Below are 19,588 nucleotides of genomic sequence, written 5' to 3'. Positions count from 1 at the left end.
AGTGAGAAAAGCCAGTCTGAAAGGCTACCTAGTGTACAATTTTAACTATATCACATTCTGGAAAAGGCAAAATATGTAAAAAGATCACTGGTTGCCAGGGCTTAGGAGGGAGGGAGGGATGAGTAGGTAAAGATGGAGATTTTTAAGGAGTAAAAGTATAACAATGAAGGATATATATCATTGTACATTTGTCAAAGCCCATAGAATGTACAGCAGTAAGAGTGAACTATAATATAAATTACAGACTTTGGGGGTGATGTAAATATAAGTCATCAATTGTAACAAATATACCACTCTAGTGAGGGATGTTGACAGTGGGGGAGGTTGTGCTGGGTTGGGGAAGAGATCTGGGAGTATCTGGGAACTCTGTACTTTCCACTCAATTTTGCTTTGAACCTAAAGTGTCTCTGAAAATATAAAGTTTATTAATTTGAAGTAAATTTTTTTTAAAAAGTTTTTAAAACATCCACTAGTAGATGCTAAAATCAATGAGCAAAAGTTTGAAAACGTATTTGCATAGTCTCAAAATATGTCCTCCAATTACTTATCAATCACAAAAAAATAGCTGTTAACTTTATGGTGAAGAAACCCAGCAGATACCACCTTGGGCAACTGGCCATATTTGCCATTTGATAATAAGTGATTAAGTAATCAAAGTTAATAATACCACTAATAAGACATCACCATCACATACTCACTGACAGTATGCAACGAAGACACAACATCACTTTTATGGTGGTCTCGCCTAAAACGTATAGTTTATCATGAAAAAAAACAAAACTAATTTGAAAGACATTCTACATAATAACCAGTTAGTACTCATTAAAAGTGTTAAGGCTATGACAGGTAGGGAAAAATGAGGAAATGTCAAAGATTGGAGAGACTAAGGTTATACAACTAAATTGGATACTGGAAAAGAAAAAGGACATTAATGGAAAACCTGGTGAGATTTGAAAAAGTCCATAGTTTAATATTAATGTACCCATATTAATTTCCTGGTTTTGTTAATTGTATAGTACTATGATTATGTAAGTTGTTAAAGTTAGATGAAGCTGGAGACGCTGGGTGAAAGGGTATACATTAACTATACTGTTTTGTAACTTTTCTATGTATTTAAAATTCTTTCAAAGTAAAAAAAAAAAAAAGTTGTTGTTTAAAATAGCTTATTTGTTATGTTTGTTTTCAGTCCATTATGTTGAAGAATATCAGCTCTACTGGGTAGGGTTTCTCTGATTATCTCATCCACCATATTCTCAAATTTGAAAGCCAAGACTTAACATTTCAAGACATTTTTATCAGCTTTCTCTCCTAGCCTATTTTGGGATATCCTTCTTTGCCTGCTTTAATTTAAGAACATGTTCTTTTTCTATACATTATATCTCCTACAGATTCCAACTTAATTTTAGCTTCTGAAGCTTATCCTGCTATTCTTTTATACTCTCTTTCTTTAATTACCTGAATCATAAAATCCAGTTCTATTAGAACTGAAGCTAGAAGATCAGGATTACCAATCCAGTTTTAATGTTTACAATTGTATTTGCCCCAAGAAGACATTTAGCCTTTGTGGAAAGTAAATAATAATAATAGTATTACCTAGTCTCACCTTTCTAAAAGTTGTTATAGGAATCAACTCTCTCTTTTCCTCTGGATCCTCCTACATCACACTCTTCAGATTTTTTCCCCATCCCCCTGACTTTTCTTTCCCAATCTCTTACTACTCAACTCACTGCCTAGAAACAGTATTTCCAAAGGTTCTATCCCCTTTACTTTTTTAAAGAATTTTACATTTTATTTTCCTTGGCCATTAAGTATCCCCTTCTGACTTTAAGTAATCAATATACTAATGATTCCCATGTTTATGTCTACATTCTCAGATCTTTCCCCTCAAGCTCCACCTTTATATATTCCAGCACCATCTGAATATTCAAGCACCCCCATTTGGCTGTATTACAGGCATCTCAAGCAAAGCATGTTCTAAACTTAACTTTTTACTGCTCTCAAAAACTTAACTCTCAAGTTTTCTAATTGCCTAACATAGGAGATTAATTAATTAAATAGTTAAAATGCCCACAGAATGCAATGCAATCATTTTAATTAATGCTACAAATGAATATTTACTAATGTGGAATATATTAGCACCATATTGTTAATTTAGGAAAGCAAGTTAACTATATATGTAGTATGCTTTTTATTTGCAGTACAAATTTGAACGCATCTCTTTCCAGACTAATTACCTTAAATGGCTCTCCATAATCTACAAAATAATTCCTGGCCAGAAAAAAATTAAAAATTATCTTGTAATTAAGATTCTGTTTGTCACTCTGGCCTCCTTTCCCATCGCGCACACGTGCACACACGCACTCTCTCACACACACACACAGATTTCAGTACTGAAATATTCCCCAAGCACGGCATGTTATTTTGTGCTTCCACACATTTGCCTATGCCATCTTCTATGCTCAAAATAGCTTTTTCCTCTTTAGTCACCTCTGAAACCCTTCTCAGGACCTATCTGCCCTAGTTTCTCTGACTCTGCTTTCTCCCAGTAGAATTAACTCCTCGTTTTTTGTACTATCTATCGCTATGCCTTGTCTATACAGCTACTGGTGCATATTCCATGAATGCCAATTGAACTTAAAATAGCATGGGTTTCTTGAGAATGTAGAACCGACTTATTCACCAAGAGTTTCTTCGACCAAAGGGGGCTCCTTACCAGTAGTCACATACTCTTGGTATCTAAATCTTGAATCTAATTCTAAAGTAGGTAAGATTTCCTTAGAACAGGTGTCTGTGTATTAAAATACAGAATAAAAGGGGAGTTCCTTATTCCAGACCTTTAAAAAAGTCAACAAAAGTATTTATTGGGAATTATGTGACCTAGACCTTGTAATGAAAAGTTTATGGCTTTTGCTCTATGTCTTACATAACTTGAATTTCCCTAAGCCTTATTAACGTGTGAACACAAATTAAATCACAAGAACTGCAACAAGTCAATATTCTAGCTTATATCCCCACCAGAATAATACAAGACTTCAGTCCCCCCAGCTGTCTTCTGGGATTACTGGTGGCCAGCTAACATGCATTCCAGACAAGAATAGAGCAGAACAGCATGGTACAAAGAGGTTAGCATATTAAGCAGGGGAGGGGGAAAGAGAAGAAAAGCAAAGAGGTAATGTCAGAAATATCCTTAAAAGTTTTTTGTATCATCTGCTACTATGTGCATGGTTTTGTGTATACAACCTATACACAAATATGCTCACATAAACATTTAATATTTATTGTAATTATCAGTATATCATGCCACAGGAAGATTATAATCAGAAGCTGTCACTCAAGGATTTCTCTGCTTGGAATACTTCAGCAAAGTAATGAAGATACTATCCTGTTGGCTCTTGCTGTTCATCATCATCATTCTGTCTTTCACAGATGACTTTACCTGTCTAACAAACTCTTCCTTAGCCCTGAATTAATTGCTACTTTTTATCCTGGATGGCTCAGAGGACCACCCACTTGCCTGGAAGGTGTTTGATGTATTTGCCATTGATCAGGGAAACCCTTACATCTATCTCATATTTAAAAAATAGGTTTCAAATTTGCAATGATTATTGATGATTGGACTGATTCCATTCATTGCCTGTGGGCTTAACCTTATTGAATAGAATGGCAAGCCGGCACTTGCCACTACTTAAATTTTCATTTTATCTCTTTTTTTTCACTAATATTTTAAAATCCAACTAAGCTTGGATTTTAAACCTGCATAATGTAACCTTGCTGTTCATTCTGTTTTGGGATCAATCTTCAGCCTCTGGATCCCTTGCCAAGGAACTGGGGATAAGCCCCAACCACTGAATTCTCTCTCTGCTAGTATAGTGTGGATACTCTTGTAGGGATTCCAAAACATTCTTTTTCTGGGTTTATTGTGTTTTAGGTGTAATTGCTCAAAAGATTGTCTTTGAATTGCCTCTATCAAGAGATTTCTGTAAAAGATTTTGCTTTCCTCAAATAAATTCTGTAAAATTTTGGCCATGGCTGTAAATTCCTAAATCTTCACTTATTCCCAGAGCACAGCATTGTCTCTCAGGGATGCAAGCTCCAACCCTTTGATGGGAGGAGTCCTTTCCTAAATCAGGAAGAGTGAAAATGGATCCCATTTGGGCAGGGCCTTGAGTCTTCTGATGTCCACCTTTGATCACACCCAGGGCAGTAGTAGCTGCTCAGAAGTACCTTAACAGGGTCACCATTAATTCCCTTCTATCCAGGATCAAGTTGATTATATAAACTCAGTAAGAAGCAGAGTCATCATGCCTGCATCATGAATATTTTTTTCTTGTATTTAACACTTTCCCCCGCCCTCAATCCTCCCCACCAAGCCAACACACACACCCTAGAGTCCCCTACCTTCCTTCAAGAGATATGCTTTTTCTCTTTCAAGTCCTCATAAAATTTGAAATTTTGTTAAGAAGCTCTTGCTGCACTGTCTACTCCTCTGTGAACTGGTATGGTTTCTTTCTTCACTCCCAAGAAAAACTGTTTATTGCTTTCCTTAAAAGCAACTCACATGAAAAAATACTTCCCAGCTGTTATTGCTTTCCAAAATTATTTATTTATATTTTAATTTATAAATATGCTGCCATTACTTAATGCCTCTGGGTACATTTGCAAAATTAAAAACACAATTTTTAAGAAGACAAATATCATGCAAGCTGTGGTTTTTAAAATAGAAGGAAAAAGAGCATCATCTGCCTGCATTACCCCCCTTCAAGCAAATACTCAAAATAAACAAATGAGTATTGTACTGTGCCACAAAAGGAATGCAGAATTTTCCTAACGCCCGTACCATGAACTAGTTCAAGGGTGCAAAAGCTTCTAAGGAGAGAAAAGGGGAGACTACCTTGTAAATTCAACAACTGTGGTAAAATAATTCAGTTTCTCAGTTCTCCCATATATTCTGTCTCTAAAGCTCAAGTAATATAAATACTATAAACACATATAGTGAGCACGTGATAAATAAAAAACTGTTTGCTTTCAACACACATAGCATTCCACTTCCCAACTCCATAACTTTGCCTATGCTGTTCACCATATCTAGATCCCTGTTGCTTTTTTTCTTCAGCTCTGTTTGTGTCCCCTTTTTACCTAAGGAACAGTGTATAGAAACTTGCCTTTCTGTTATCAGTGTTCTTGTGTGTGTTGCATAATCTGTGAGGTAGTGAAATGCATCTAAGTGTTTATTAGCCCAGTTTCTGGTTTAAATGTATAAGTTAAAAGCTAGAAAATATGAGTTTGGAAGGCACAATTTCAGCATAAAAATCAAGGTTGCTATGGATTGCATCAGATAAATTCTATAAGAAAGCCATCCAGCAGTTCAGCTGACTGAAGATAAATACATGTTACCTCTAAGAAAATATATACCTCATAGGAAGAAAAAAAAGTGTGCACGTATATGCATTTTTTTCTGTAGGCTCTTAGGGGAAAAGTTCAATATAATTTAATAAGAATTTATTGCAGCCTATTATATAATCAGCTCTTGTTAGGAAAAAGGACTAGGAAAAGGAGAAAATGAGATTTCTGCCCTTGAAGAGCTTACAATCCTAGTAGAGAAAGGATATATCGTTCTCTTTGTAGAGTACTAAACAGGTATATTTAACCATGGAGCCTGGCTGTACAATGTGCAAACACACTCTGAAACATCTCCCCTGAGAGAATAATAGGCGTTCACATAATTTATCATTGAAATCATGACATCTAAACCCCTTTCAGTGAAAGGGGCCTTATTACCCTAGGACAAGGATGGACTAGGACTATCTTGGGAAAACCTAGGTGTATGGTCATCCCGAGCATGGGATCAAAAGTGTGGGCATCACAGTCATGACCAGATAATGGAGATTTGTTTTCCTCTGTCCTTTATTTTCTTCTGCCCTTCTTCCACTGCTGCGCACTGATTTTTCCTTTAAATCTCTTAGTTCATACATTTTTATTGCTACTCAAGCATGGTTTGACCAAGATTTTTGGACTAGATTATTTCATTGGTCTCTAAAACTTGACTGCCACCCTGGTCCAAACCAAAAAGGGGAATGAGATCACCTAGACCTGCTTCTTCATGAGAGACATGAGCAACGCATTTTCTCTTAGAAGCGGACTAGTTAAGACCATCACACTTTATTCACAATTGCCAAGAGCATAACACTTTATTCCAGGTACTCAGACATGAATTCTGTGATCAACACCTTTTCAAATCCTTCGTGTCTCATGTGGCCCATCATCAGCCACAGTGCCCTTCGTGAAGCAAGAGGTCAATAGCTTTTGGTTGAATGAATGAAGTGATACCTATGGCTAGAGACAGGAGACTATAGCTTATGAATACTGACCATCACTGTCCTCCCCTGCCTCAGAGAAATATTTCCAAACGAGCAAGTAAATGTACTAGTTTATGTATTATAGTTTGTTTCCCCAGTGCGAATTTTTTTCTGGAGGAATATATCTCAAAACGTTTAATGTAATCAGTGAAAATGTTGGTTTAATATATAGAATCCCATTTTTACTTCAACAGCACATCTGTGCCTCCCTTCATTTAACAAAATCACTTAGCAAATGTTTATTCACTTACTATGTCCCAATCACCATTCTAGATACTTGCTGATATAGATGGCAAGGAGCAAAACTTCAAAAATCCCTGCCCCTGTAGAGCTTATAATTATTCATTCATTTAATAATCACATGGCATATGCCTGCACTGTTCAAGCATTTGGTGAATTCATAGTAAGTGAGACATGATCCCTGACCTCCAGCAAATTGCTTTCTACTGAAGATGGCTTTAAAGAATACCAATAGCTAATTTAAAAGAGAGAGTTAGAGGGCTCTAAGCGATCACATAAGCAAAGTGTTATGACAGAGTAGAAAACAAGAATATTCAAGGGTTAAATGTAATAAAGGTTAAAGAAGGCTGCACCAAAGAAATGGCATTCTCATTGTGGACTCACAAACCTACACTACCTGTGTTAGTTGTAAGCTTGTGTAAATTTTGCAAGCTCAAGAAAAAATTTTAATAACGAGATAATACCCTTTCGAAGCAATCTCAGTAAGCCTATTTGGGTATAAACTTTTCAACAAGTCAATGTGTATTTTATTTTCCAAACTATCAGTGTTAAGACTTGGGCAGAATATTAACTGGGAAGTTACCACTTACTGAGTACTTCCCAAGTATCAGGCACTGCTAATATGCATTACATTTAACAGGGCATTTACTCCACCTGACAACTCTATGAGGTTGGCAACTATTATTATCCACATTGTACTATGATGAAACTGAGGCTCAGATAGGTTAAGTAACTTGACCAAAGTTACACAGCCAGGAAATGACAGGATTAAGATTCAAACAAAAGCTGTCTAGCTCCCAAGTCAGAGTTTTCAACCTATATGCCGTATTGTCTTTCTGTTATTCTGATGAAAAATAATTTATTCAAAATTATTAAGAAGAAATAATACCTTCACCTTCCAATGAAACACAAATGTGCAATACCACTTAATATCTCAACCTAAAGAAGTAACTGTCATTTTATGGCAGTTTAAGTCACTGAGGGAAAGATTTGTGAGCCAGAATATTTTTTGATGCCTCTGAAATTACCTACTTATCTCTAGATGTACTGTGTACTTGAAAAAATTAGATACAGAGTTGATACACTTGGATGGATATTTGAGAGAGGGAAAGATTGAATCCTATAATACTGTCCTGAGGGACCAGGCCTAGGTGGGTTTCACAGTGGAAGATTTTAGTACAAGCAGAGCACATTGGAAAGAAAGAAGATCCCAGAGCAGAGACATGGACTATTCAAAGGGGTCTAGAAAAGTGCTGAAAGCAAGTTTAAGCACATCATAATTCTGCCTGATGTCTGCTCTGAATATATATAATTCATAAAAATTAGCACATGTTTATATGTTATCTTACAGCTGTCCTCTATCTTGGCAGAGTGCACACCTGTAATCCCAGCACTTTGGGAAGCTGAGCCGGGTGGATCACCTGGGGTCAGGAGTTCGAGACCAGCCTGGCCAACATGCAGAAAACCCCTCACCACTAAAAATACAAAAAATTAGCTAGGCGTGGTGGTGGGTGCCTGTAATCTCAGCTACTCAGGAGGTTGAGGCAGGAGAATCACTTGAACCAGGGAGGTGGAGGTTGCAGTGAGCCAAGACCACGCCATTGCACCTAGGTGGCAAAAGTGAAACGCCATCTCAAAAAAGACAAAAAAAAAGTGTTATAAAGTAAAATTCAACTTCAAAATATTAAGCATCCATTCCATCAACCTTTAATGTGCCTCCTCTTCAGAATCTCCATGAACATCTCTGAGTGGATCTGAGCCCCTCCCCATCTCTTGGAAAGTGAGTGAGGGTATTTGGGTGGCCAAAGTAACTGGTAAGCACGATTGGCATGTTGAGGGGGCGCCTAGAAACACAGCTTCCTGCAATGCACAGGACAGCCCACACAATACACAGTGTAGCTACCTAAAGTTTACAAGAGTGACTGCAGTTGAGAAACACTGAAAAGGAAACCTGATTCTACTCAGTTTAAAAATTCAGACGTTTTAAGTCACTTTACCCTTTTATTTAGTTTTATTTCATTGGCAAAACATTGCATAACTGATAAACGTGTATCATTTCAGTAAACTGGTTTAAACCGATATTTGTAGGCTGCCTTGACAACCTTACAACAGTGTATAAGATACTTTGGTTCTATTAGAAAATGGACTCCAAGTTTCAAAGAATCAGTTTACCATATCAGGGCCTGCCTATGCTGGCTAATCACTGTTTTCCTCACTCTCTCCTTCTTTGCCTACAGGTCTCAGGCTCTTGAGAAATAGGTAGCAGAGTTTATGACTGTGGTTGAGTTGCACTATTTGCTAAATAATCAGGATATTTTATCAGGCTGTATAATCTCTGTATCTTCGGAGGGATTTTTTTCCTACCCAAGCAGAGATCAGGAGATGGAGTGCAAGCCACACCCCTCGACTTGCTACAAGCCTTAAGATTGTGCTTTGATTTCTTTACTTCTAGAGAGTAACAAGATAGTTAGTTCTGGCTACTTTCTCTGTAAGCTGTTTCTCTGCTGTGAATGGGTTTATTTTCTGCTCTAAGTCCTCTTATTTCCAACTGCTTTACATTTTATATTGGCTCCAGAAACTACTGCTGTGAATAACTGAAAGCAAAGTTAAATTCAGGATTGCCTATTTTTGTACAGCCAGGCTCTCCTCTAGCTTTTGTCCCCTTTCAGCATGACCTAATATGACATTTTTCAGTTTTTGCTAATTGTTCCCTTTCCTTTGATCCCACAAAACATTAAATAAAATTTCAGGATCATGTTCAAGATGGGAGAACCCTACATTCCGGATTTCCATTCATACCGGAAGGTGAGGGTTCCCTCTGCTGGTAGGGAAATGTTCCAAGAATGGATGCTTGACTCTCCATCATGGGAGGGTAATCCGGGATATGGTGGGGCAGGAGACAGGTCACTGGTAGGAAAAATTCCCTGTGGGGATGCTCCAGGAGGAGCTCTTGAAAAATGAGTGCTAAGGAAGCGTCTCTAAGGCTTACCAGGTACCATCAACACTCCAGAGAATCAGAGCAACAGATTATTTAATTTGACTACTGGCCTGTGATTACCAGTGAGTCTCCATCGAAGAGTTACACAGTTGGCTTCAGGCCGAGCCCATTAGCGTTTTATCATTTATGGTTTCCTTGAGCATCAGATATTAGTTCATTCATCTGGAAAAGGAAAGAAGTCAGTTTTAGGTTTTCCTTTCCTCACAAGATTAATAGGACTATTAATAGGAACAATAACTTCTTCAATGCCTCTTCCTCTATGAAAGCCCACCCTAGTCTGAGACTAAATCACACAGGACCTGGAATGTACCACATTTAAGCTCAAAAATGCCTTCTCCTTACATTCCTTGTTAGTTGACTTTGTCCTTAAGAATGGTGTCATTATCTCCATTTCCTATGTTCTTATAGTCACTGCCCTAGTTTAGACTTGTCTGCTGTCCCCCAGAATTCCTGTAATCACCTCCCACCTCCAGTCTTCTCACTCAAATACATCCTCTAAAGCGTTATCAAGGTTCTCTCTCTCAACCACAGAATCGCTTTCTATTTAATACCATACAACAGTTCCCCATTACCCACGAGATGAAATCCAGCCTTCTTTATGCCTTTCCTCTGCCTTCCCTCCCCTGCTCAAAATGCAGCAAGATGGTACTTTTGGAGTTTCCTGCTCTTCCTCCTGCTTCTAACCTCTGCACCTGTGTTCAAGTTGTATGCTAAGCCCAGAATGCCCTTCTCGGGCTTAGGCTCTCTTTGCTTGGCTAACTCCTATTCATCATTTTAAGCTGACCCAGGTCCCCCTCCCTGAATACCACCAACCCTCTCAGCTGCTTTAGTACATATATTGATTTATCCACTTTACTCACTGTGATATAATTATATTTCCTTCCTCATTAGACCTTAATGATAGGAATGGCTGATCCATCTTAGTATCCTCATCTTTGTGGAACAGGGAAACTCATTAAATATGCAAATACAAATCCAGTACTCATATGTATTTAGATGCCTTCCTATATCCATATGGCCCTATCAGGACCCAACAACAAACAACAGTAATACTACTATTACTATTTGTAACAGCAGCCAATCAATATTTACCGAGAGCTTAGCAATGTACATGGTAAGACAATCTTCTTCATTCCAGAGAGCAAATGGGGTCTAGATATTAAGGACACCACTTATAAACTCATACCTAAAAAGCAAAATACAGATAACCCTGGATTGTTCCCAATATAGCTAGAGAGTGTCACTGTCCCTATTAAACACAAGCCTGGCAGGTCGTGGCCAGGTAAGACCTCCTTCCCATTATTAAATCCAGACTAGCAATGGCTGAGATTTTTAAACTAGAAGTTCCCATGTTACCTCCCTCCAAAAACTCAATTGTCCCTTGCATCTATAGAATGAAGTTTAAATTCATCTGCCTGAAATCCGAGGTTTATCATAATCTGTCCCCAACATAATTTTCTAGCTTTGTCCCCTCTCTATTCCTCTACACAAACCCTCTGCTTCTCCTAAGATTCTGCATTAATACCTCTACTTTCAATTCCCTAGCATGTGAAGTGTCCCTGCTCCCCAACCAAATAAAAAAAAAAATGCTACCTTTTCTTCATTACCGTTTAAAAAGAATGCTAGCCATTCTTCAGGTCTCAGCACTGAAAATTCCATTACAGTAAAAAGTAATCGTTTTCCTCTTTAAAATTCTATAGCACTTATGATCTGTACTTCTTAGTTAACATAATGTACTTAACATTTGCATGGTTCTTTGTGGATATAAAATGCCTGATATTTTGGCATGTCAAATATGCTAAATATGGACGTCATATTGATAGCCCAATTGGAAGCTCATAGAGATCAGCATCGTGTCTTCATACTTTTTGCATGTTGCCATGACTCCAAATCTTGCCTATTATAATAAAACAAGAAACATTTGCTGATTTTGGGCTCCACACAGAAAAGAAATCAAAAATAAATCTTCATAAAAATATCTGAAATGAGTTCTATTTATCCATTCCTCTTCAATCAGGCATATATTTTCTGTAGATATAATAACACCTCTCTTGACACAGCCAGAAAAGAAAAAAAATTGACCATGTTATATTAATAAGTCAGAACTAAGGATAGGACATGTCTGCTAGTGAGACAAGCATGAGTGGGGGATAAGGGAGGAGGACCAGGCGTCACCAGGCGATAGCATTACACACAGTTTAATCAGCCACAGTGAACATAGCTTTTAGAGAGTACACCAACAGTCAACAGCTTGACATAAAATTAGCATCAGGCACCCCATATATCTAGTTGAATCCTGACTCTTGAATCCTGACTCTGCCATCTACTTTTTAGAAAATTAACTTCCTTAAATCTCAGCTTCTTCAAGTTATAGCTTGGTTTTAGGAATTAAATGAGATGTAAAAGCATTTGCTATGTACATGGTAAGCTCTCAGTAAATATCGGCTGCTGTTACAAATAGTAGTAGTAGTACTGTTGTTGTTTGTTGTTACCAGTTGAGAATCTAGGAACAGGCAATATTTGAAACTTCAGACTAGCAGGCAGGCAGTAAACCTCAAGGAAAATTCCCATCAATGACCTGTTAGTCATGCAGGAGCATGGCTAGAACTCCAATAATCATCAGAATCTAGAATTATAATCAAGGCAGGAACCTATAAACTCGATTTGGGCTGCAATAGGTAAAGACTCAGTCTCAGGAAAAATTTCCAGATATTAGAGTCAGGCAATTAGGCATAGAAGAAGGCTTGTTACAAAAGTCCAGAGACCGAAAAACTTCTTCAATGACCACCAACTACGGAAACACCTGAACCCAGAGCATTCCCGAAGCTGAGTCTCCCTGTGAATTATTGTCAAATGACTAGGGGCAGGCAGTAAGGGGGAAGGAAGATGGATAACTGAGGGAAAGCCCAAACACAGCACATATGAATTACTGATCACTTAAATAGACAAAGTGTTTATTTAAAATTTACTGAGCAACAACTATTACCAGGTGTTGTAGGAGGCGCTGTAATGGTAGGCTCCGGTAGCTTACAGTCTAGATCAGCACTGTCAGATAGAACTTCCAGAGATGATGAAGATATTCTGTGTCATTCAGGATGATATCCACCAGCCACATAGGGCTACTGAGCACCTGAAATGTGCTTGTGTACCCAAGAAACTAAATTCAAAATTTTAATTTTAATTCATTTAAATATAAATAACCACAGATGGCTAGTTGTTCCCATATTGGACAGCACAGGACTAGAGAAAGGAGGCAATAAGCAAGTAAACAGAGGTAATGACAAAATGTGAAGCTTATTTAGAAAAAGCACAAAGTTCTGGTTTAGGAATAGCAGGGCGGGGCCAAGGGGTGGGGTTGGGGGCTTGACCGGAGGGTTATGGAAAATGTGTTGAAGAGGAAACAGCCTGTTAAGAATTGGAGGCTACCGTAGGAGCTTGGGTTTTGAGGTAATTTTCCTTTACATTTTTTGAAAGAACATTTGTGACTGGCTGCTGTGTGGAAAATATATGAGCCTACATAAAAATGTTTCGTGGGTGTGTGTGTGTGAGTGTGTGTGTGTGTGTTGGCTTGAATGAATTTACTAGTTTAGCTCTTCTCCCCATAAGAATATCATCTTTAACATTAGTGTGTACTTATATTCAAAAGAAAAACATACTCTGCATCAATATTAATTCATCTAAAATGAACAATGTACATATATATGTTCTTGAGCTTTTTTAAGTACAGGAGAAAGGAAACAACCTCCTAAACATATTGATAATACAAAAGAATTCTGTAGTTCGATCTCATACACACACCTTTAAGAAGTACCTATACAATTACGTAAATGAAATAGATGCATATAAAGATAACGGATTATCCTTAGACTTGTGAGAGTTCAATTTCCAATTGTAGAAGGCAGAAAAAGAGAAACTTAAATAAATTGGAAATGCAACCACAAAACTGACTCAAGGCAAAAAAAAAAAAAAAGGACACTTTTGAGAAAATGGAAGCGACTGGGGTTAATTAATTAACATAGGGAAAAGAAGATTAATAAATTATTGTGAGGATATTTAGAACTTCTATTCAGAGAATATGGCGTAGTTGAGTTGCATTAACACTGGAGAAAGAACTAAAGCCAGCAGACTAAAACTGCAGAAGATGCTATTTATGGCTGTGAAACTCTGGAATCAGTGAGGAAAGCAGAGCAATGTCCTTCTGTGGAGGTCTTTAAAACAGAATAGATTCTCATCAGTCTCATTTGAAAGGTTTAAGTGTGATCCTGCCTAAAGGCAAGGTGATGAACGGAATGACTTTTCAAGGTCTCAGCCAGTCAGCCCAATGAGACCACACAGCTGATTGTGTGCTGTGATTTTTTTTGTTTACTCATATCTTATTGTTTTACACCACCATGTGGCCACACTGAGTAGAAATGTTATAAATTTTGAATCTGAACATAGGCCTTGAGACATGTCAATAGTATTTTCTTATACTCTTAGAATTGCACAGTCTGTTTAGAAATATTCAATCTGTAAAAGCACCTAACATAAATGTGCTTGTACTCATAATCCTTTTGTGGTATTCATTACAAATAAGCAAATAAAACTGGTACCTATTTGATTAATAATAATATGTCACATTATTTTATTGTGTATTTGCCATTCTATAGAAACAAAATTTGATTCACAATAAGCTGAGTTCATAAAATAAAAACCTTTTATTTTATATGTGTATATATTTAAAAACCAGATTCTGGCCCTTTTATACTTAACAGATATATTAAGTAAATAAAATGTGAACATTTCCTTGTGGGAAAGCAATAACTGCTGACATATGACTGAAGGCATCATGTAAAAAATAATTTTAGATACAACATATTGGGCCAATGTGTTTCCCAATACCTTTCCTCTTCAATTTATGCCATAAATACATCAGCATCAATTAGCATTCATTAAACTCTCATATGAGCTAAATTTTGCATTGGACAAATTAGACTGACAAAGCCCATTCTGTCGCTCCACTACCATGCCACTTTCACTACAAAAGCATTCTCTTCAATATGGACTGTGAGATAGCTCTAAGGCCAGACTGCTTCTGCTAGAATGCTAGTAAGCCATGTAATTCTGTTCGTCTCAGGCTCTTTGTAAGATAGAATTCAATTTTTTGAATTTGTATAAATAAATAAGATAATGCATAGTTGTTAATTCAACAAATATTTATTGCGTGACTACCATGACAGGCACTTTTCTAGGCACAGGGGATACAGCAGTGAATAAAACAGACAAAAATCTCTGCCCTTGGGGACCTTACATTCCAGTAAAGAGTCAGATAGCAAATATTTTTGGCTTTGTGAGAGATAGGATTTCTTTTGCAACTGCTCAACTCTGCCATTGTTGCACAAAAGCAGTCATAGACAATGTGTAAGCAGTGCACAAATGAATGAGCATTGCTGTGTTCCATTAACACGTAATTTATAAACACAGGTAGCAGACCAGATGGGACCCACAGACCATAATCTGCTGACCCTGCAGTAAGGGAAGACAGCAATAAACACCACCAAAACTAATACAAACGAAATAAACTTTATGTTGAATGGTGATAAGTAGCATGGAAAAAGCACAACAAGTGAGGGTATGAATAGTGTTGGAATCTGGTCAGGGTAGTTCTCACTGAGAAAATGACACCTACAAAGACCGAAGGAGGTGAGCAAGAGAGTCACAAGAATGTATAGGGAAAGAGCATTTCAGGAGAAGGACTGTCATGTGCAAAATCCCAGAAGCAACAGTATGGCCATTCTTTGTGAGGGACAGCGGGATGGACCCTGTCTGGAGCAGAGTGAGCTAAGAAGAAGGTAGTTGAAAATGAGGTCAGAGAAGCAACGTGTGTCCAGATGATACAGGACTCAAATGCCATTATAAAGAGGTTAGTTTTTTACTCCGAGAGAGACAGGAAGCTTTGCAGTTTTAAGCACAGGAGTGACCTGCTCTAGTACCCTAATTTTAATGGGATCAGTCTGACTATTGTGTTGAGAATAAACTGATGGAGAAGCATGGAGCCGTTGCAGTAATCCAGGTGAGAGATTATGGACCAGATGATAATGCTGGAGATGGTGAGAAGTGGCAAGATTCTCATGTAGGTTAAAGAGAGCCTGACCAGGATTTTATCTTGCAATGGATAGGGAATATGACAGAGAGGAGTCGATGGTGATGCCAAGGTTTTTTGTCTGAGAAATTAGATAGATGGAGACTACTAGAGGTTGGGGAGATGAAGTAAGGAAGATCTGTGTCTCCAGTGTGATTAAGTTAAATTTCATACCTTTTAGGTGTCTAAGTAGAGATGTCTAAAAGACAGTTTCTACAAGATTCTGCAGATCCATGAAGAGGTTTAGCCTCAGGATATACATATAAGACTTGTCAATGTATAGATGCTATTTAAAACCATGAAACTGATGAATTCACCAAGAAACACAGAGAAAAGGTCCAGGCATTGCATCCTGAGACACTCCAAAGTTAGGAATCTAGGAAGATGAGAAGATAACTGCAAGGAAGGCTGAAAAGAGCAACCAGAAAGATAGGAGGAAAATCCAAAATAATGGCACAGTGGAAGCCAAGTGGGAGAGTGTACACTGGATGAGGGCATGAGCTATTGTATGACTTGCACCTGAGAATGCATAGAAAATGAAGATTGAAAATTAAACCATTACATTGGGCAGTACAGAGACTATTAGTGGTACGGACAAGAGCAGTTTCAGTGACGTGGTGGGAATGAGCTCTGCTGGAGTGAGTCGCAGAGACAACGGGAAGAGAAAAATTACAAGTAGAGAAAGCACACAGCTTTTTCAAGAGTGCGAGGCTTTCCAGTTTGCTTTTTAATAGTGAAGGGAAGAATTCAGGTGATAATTGGAATGGAGGACACGGAGCAAGAGAAGCTTTTGGGGTGTTTTGTTTTGTTTTAAAAGGAAGAAACAACAGCATTTGTGTATGCTGGCAGAAAAGCTCCAGGAGAAAATGAGAAATGAAAAGAGAGAGAAGAAACTAGAAGAGTGAGAGACTTGGTGGAGCAGTTTCCATGAGTAGATGCAATTGGATGAGATCTAGTGCAGAAGTAGATGGGTTAGGTTTACACTCTGCTCCATAAAGTGCTTAACATGGTGCTTATCACTTCGTAAAGCCTCAAAATTAGCAGATGTTAAGCCACCGACTATCAGTTAAAAAGATTTGCCTTACATGATCTTATAGCTCCAGTGCAGGTACAGCATTCAGTACATTAATGAAAATAAGATGAATAGAATCATGACAATGAAATGAAAATAGTTGGAAGCTAGCACCTAGATATTGTTCTAATGGTAGAGGGATACCTGAAGGAGAATAGAAAGAATGATGGGTTACTGTTTACATTTGATTCATGGGATGAGTCTGCTGGAACCAGGATCTCACATGGTACTTGACTCCTTATGGATGCTCAGTGGGTTGATCAATTAATTATCTTGCTTTTTATAAATTCAGCATGATGAAAACCCCATGGCTCTTGCCTCACAAATGTTGCATGACACAATGTTATTTCCATGCACTTTTAATATCATTTCACCAATTTTCACCGATTCATGAGGGCTGAGCAGTAGGGCAGAGCTACAATAGAGAACCAGACAAAGGAAGGTGGGTGGTAAAAGCACAGCTACCATTTCCACGGGGAAGAAAAAGGGGCTTGGAGCAACTACAATCTAAATTGTGTTCCAAACATGAACACAGCTCTATGAATACATGCCAGGTATTGAAAGAAATACATTATACTTATGAAATATATCTCAGCTAATATGGAGCTTTAGGAAATCATTTTTTGTTATTTAACTTTAGTATCCTTTTGCTCTTATAAAACATATGCTTCACTGAGGTATGGCAGGTAAGGAATTTCAATGCATCTTAATTCTTCATGGTTTCAATATAAATTTGGAGTTGTGTTCCTTTAAAAAAAGACTTGAGCCCCCAGGTGAAAAAGCACACTTAAGAATGTAGCAAACAATGTGACAACATATAATTATAGAAAAAGCAACTTTTGCAAAACATTAATAAAAATGCTAAAAATTCTAATTTTACAACAGTGAACACAAAACCAAATCACCAAAAGCATTAAAAAATCAAGAAAGCCTTGGAAACCCACTGGGGTGATCTACCTCCTTCTCTTTCACAATTGTCCTAACCCAAAAATGACAATAACTAACATTATAAAAATTCTTATCAATTTATCTTTTACTTGACTCCAGCCACTGTGTCTATGATCCAGAATTATCTTTTACATTTTTTGTGTGTTTCAAATTGTGAAGTTTAGTTACTGGACTCTGCTCGGTAATATTAGTGCATGTTATATTGTCCCTTGAAGAGAAAATAGCAGATTGAAATATCTAAGGGGACCTGTGGCTGGAATGTGTGCATGCTGGCATCGGATATTGATTGACAGCTATATAAATGCCCACCATGGCTTGATCAACCTACTAATTTTCTTATGTTAGAGTTAAACTACTCCAATTTGTTTTTTGTAAATAAAATCTTATTGGAACACAGTCACACTAACTGGTTTATGTATTGTCTATAGCTGCTTCTGCAAAGCAAAGTTGAGTAGTTGTGAAACTACATGGCCCACAAAACTTAAAATAGTTACTATCGACCCTTTACAGGAAAAGTTTGCCCACCCTTGATTTAACTAATGGCGGATACTTCTTAAGCAATGTTTGTTGAACCATATTTGTAAATCCAAATGCTAATGGTAGAAGGAATCATATTGCAGACCAAATTGTCACCTAAGTGTACCCTACTTCTATAAATATAGGGCATGTTGTCCTTGAAAGTAAAATTTCTATATTTTCCACTGATTTCTTAAATTCAGAATTTATTAAATGAAATTCTATTAAATAACAGGCACCTCCATGTCAAGTAAACTTTCTTTTTAGGTTGTTAAGAAAGGAAAATGTTTCCATGTGCTTCTATCACAATGTAAACATTTGAAATACACTTTTGTTCCTCTACAGTCCATGATTTTTATACCTTGTTTCTGTCCCATTCATATTCACACAACATCAAAACCTCCTACCTCTCTTTACCTTATCATTAAGAGCTTTGGAAAATATAAAAGGATTCTTAAAATATTAGCTATTCTTAAATTATTGTCATTTATTTTGAAATGTCAGTGGGCAGCTTCTTTCCAATACTACGTGTGTTATATATATATAATATATATATATATATATATATATAGAGAGAGAGAGAGAGAGAGAGAGAGAGAGAGAGAGAGACAGAGAGAGAGAGAGAGCTAAATAATCCTCCAGTTGGTGGTATTTGTTTCCACCATTGATTTTTAGAGTCCTGATTTTTCTCTATCCTGAAGAAGAATCTAAACATTTAAATTATTTAAAAAGAGTAAGTTTATAGCTGCTATGCCTTAGACAACTTATATTTAGAAAAGGAAAATTTCTAATTCAATTTACAATGATGTCAAGAAACTACACATATCTGCAGGCAAAGATAACAAAAACATTCAGGGGTACACAGTCACAGCTCTACTTAAATAAATAAACTTTTGGTACTAGTGATTAGGTACACAGGATTCTTACATGTTTAATTGGCTAACGTGACAATTTGGAATTACTTGTAGTCACATTTAATTGGATCTGGAATCTCTGGAGAAAGAAATAGAGAGACCTAGCAGAGAAATAGTCATAAAAGTAAACTGTTTATCCAAAGGGTACTAAGTAATGAATTAATATCCATTGCACAATAGTTTTTAATATCCCCTCAACTTAATAAGACTAATGCAGCAAGGGTACACACTAGGCATTAAAATCAATTCAATTACACACAAATTTGTGGGGAGAGGATTCTTCCTTGAATTGGAGATTTTTTTTATTTTCCATTTTCAGGAGACTAATAAGAAGTGAATAATATTTAACTCAGATAAAGTCTGAGATATGCTTAAATACCAATCTAATAGTTAGCTATATATGCTATGCTAGGTTTGAAGACC

The 19,588-nt window shown here is 37.1% G+C and overlaps 1 protein-coding gene across 2 annotated transcripts in view; it reads left to right on the top strand.

Annotated features, from left to right (window-relative positions):
• The window catches only part of SPATA16 (spermatogenesis associated 16), a 261,852-nt gene that overhangs the window by 146,791 nt on the left and 95,473 nt on the right, over positions 1 to 19,588 (top strand). The gene's annotated exons all lie outside the window — the stretch shown is intronic.

The sequence above is a fragment of the Macaca fascicularis genome, chromosome 2, assembly GCF_037993035.2.
Source record: "Macaca fascicularis isolate 582-1 chromosome 2, T2T-MFA8v1.1".
Classification (NCBI taxonomy): domain Eukaryota; kingdom Metazoa; phylum Chordata; class Mammalia; order Primates; family Cercopithecidae; genus Macaca; species Macaca fascicularis.
The sequence above is the reverse complement of the archived record's forward strand: the minus strand, read 5'-3'. Positions and strand labels throughout refer to the sequence as shown.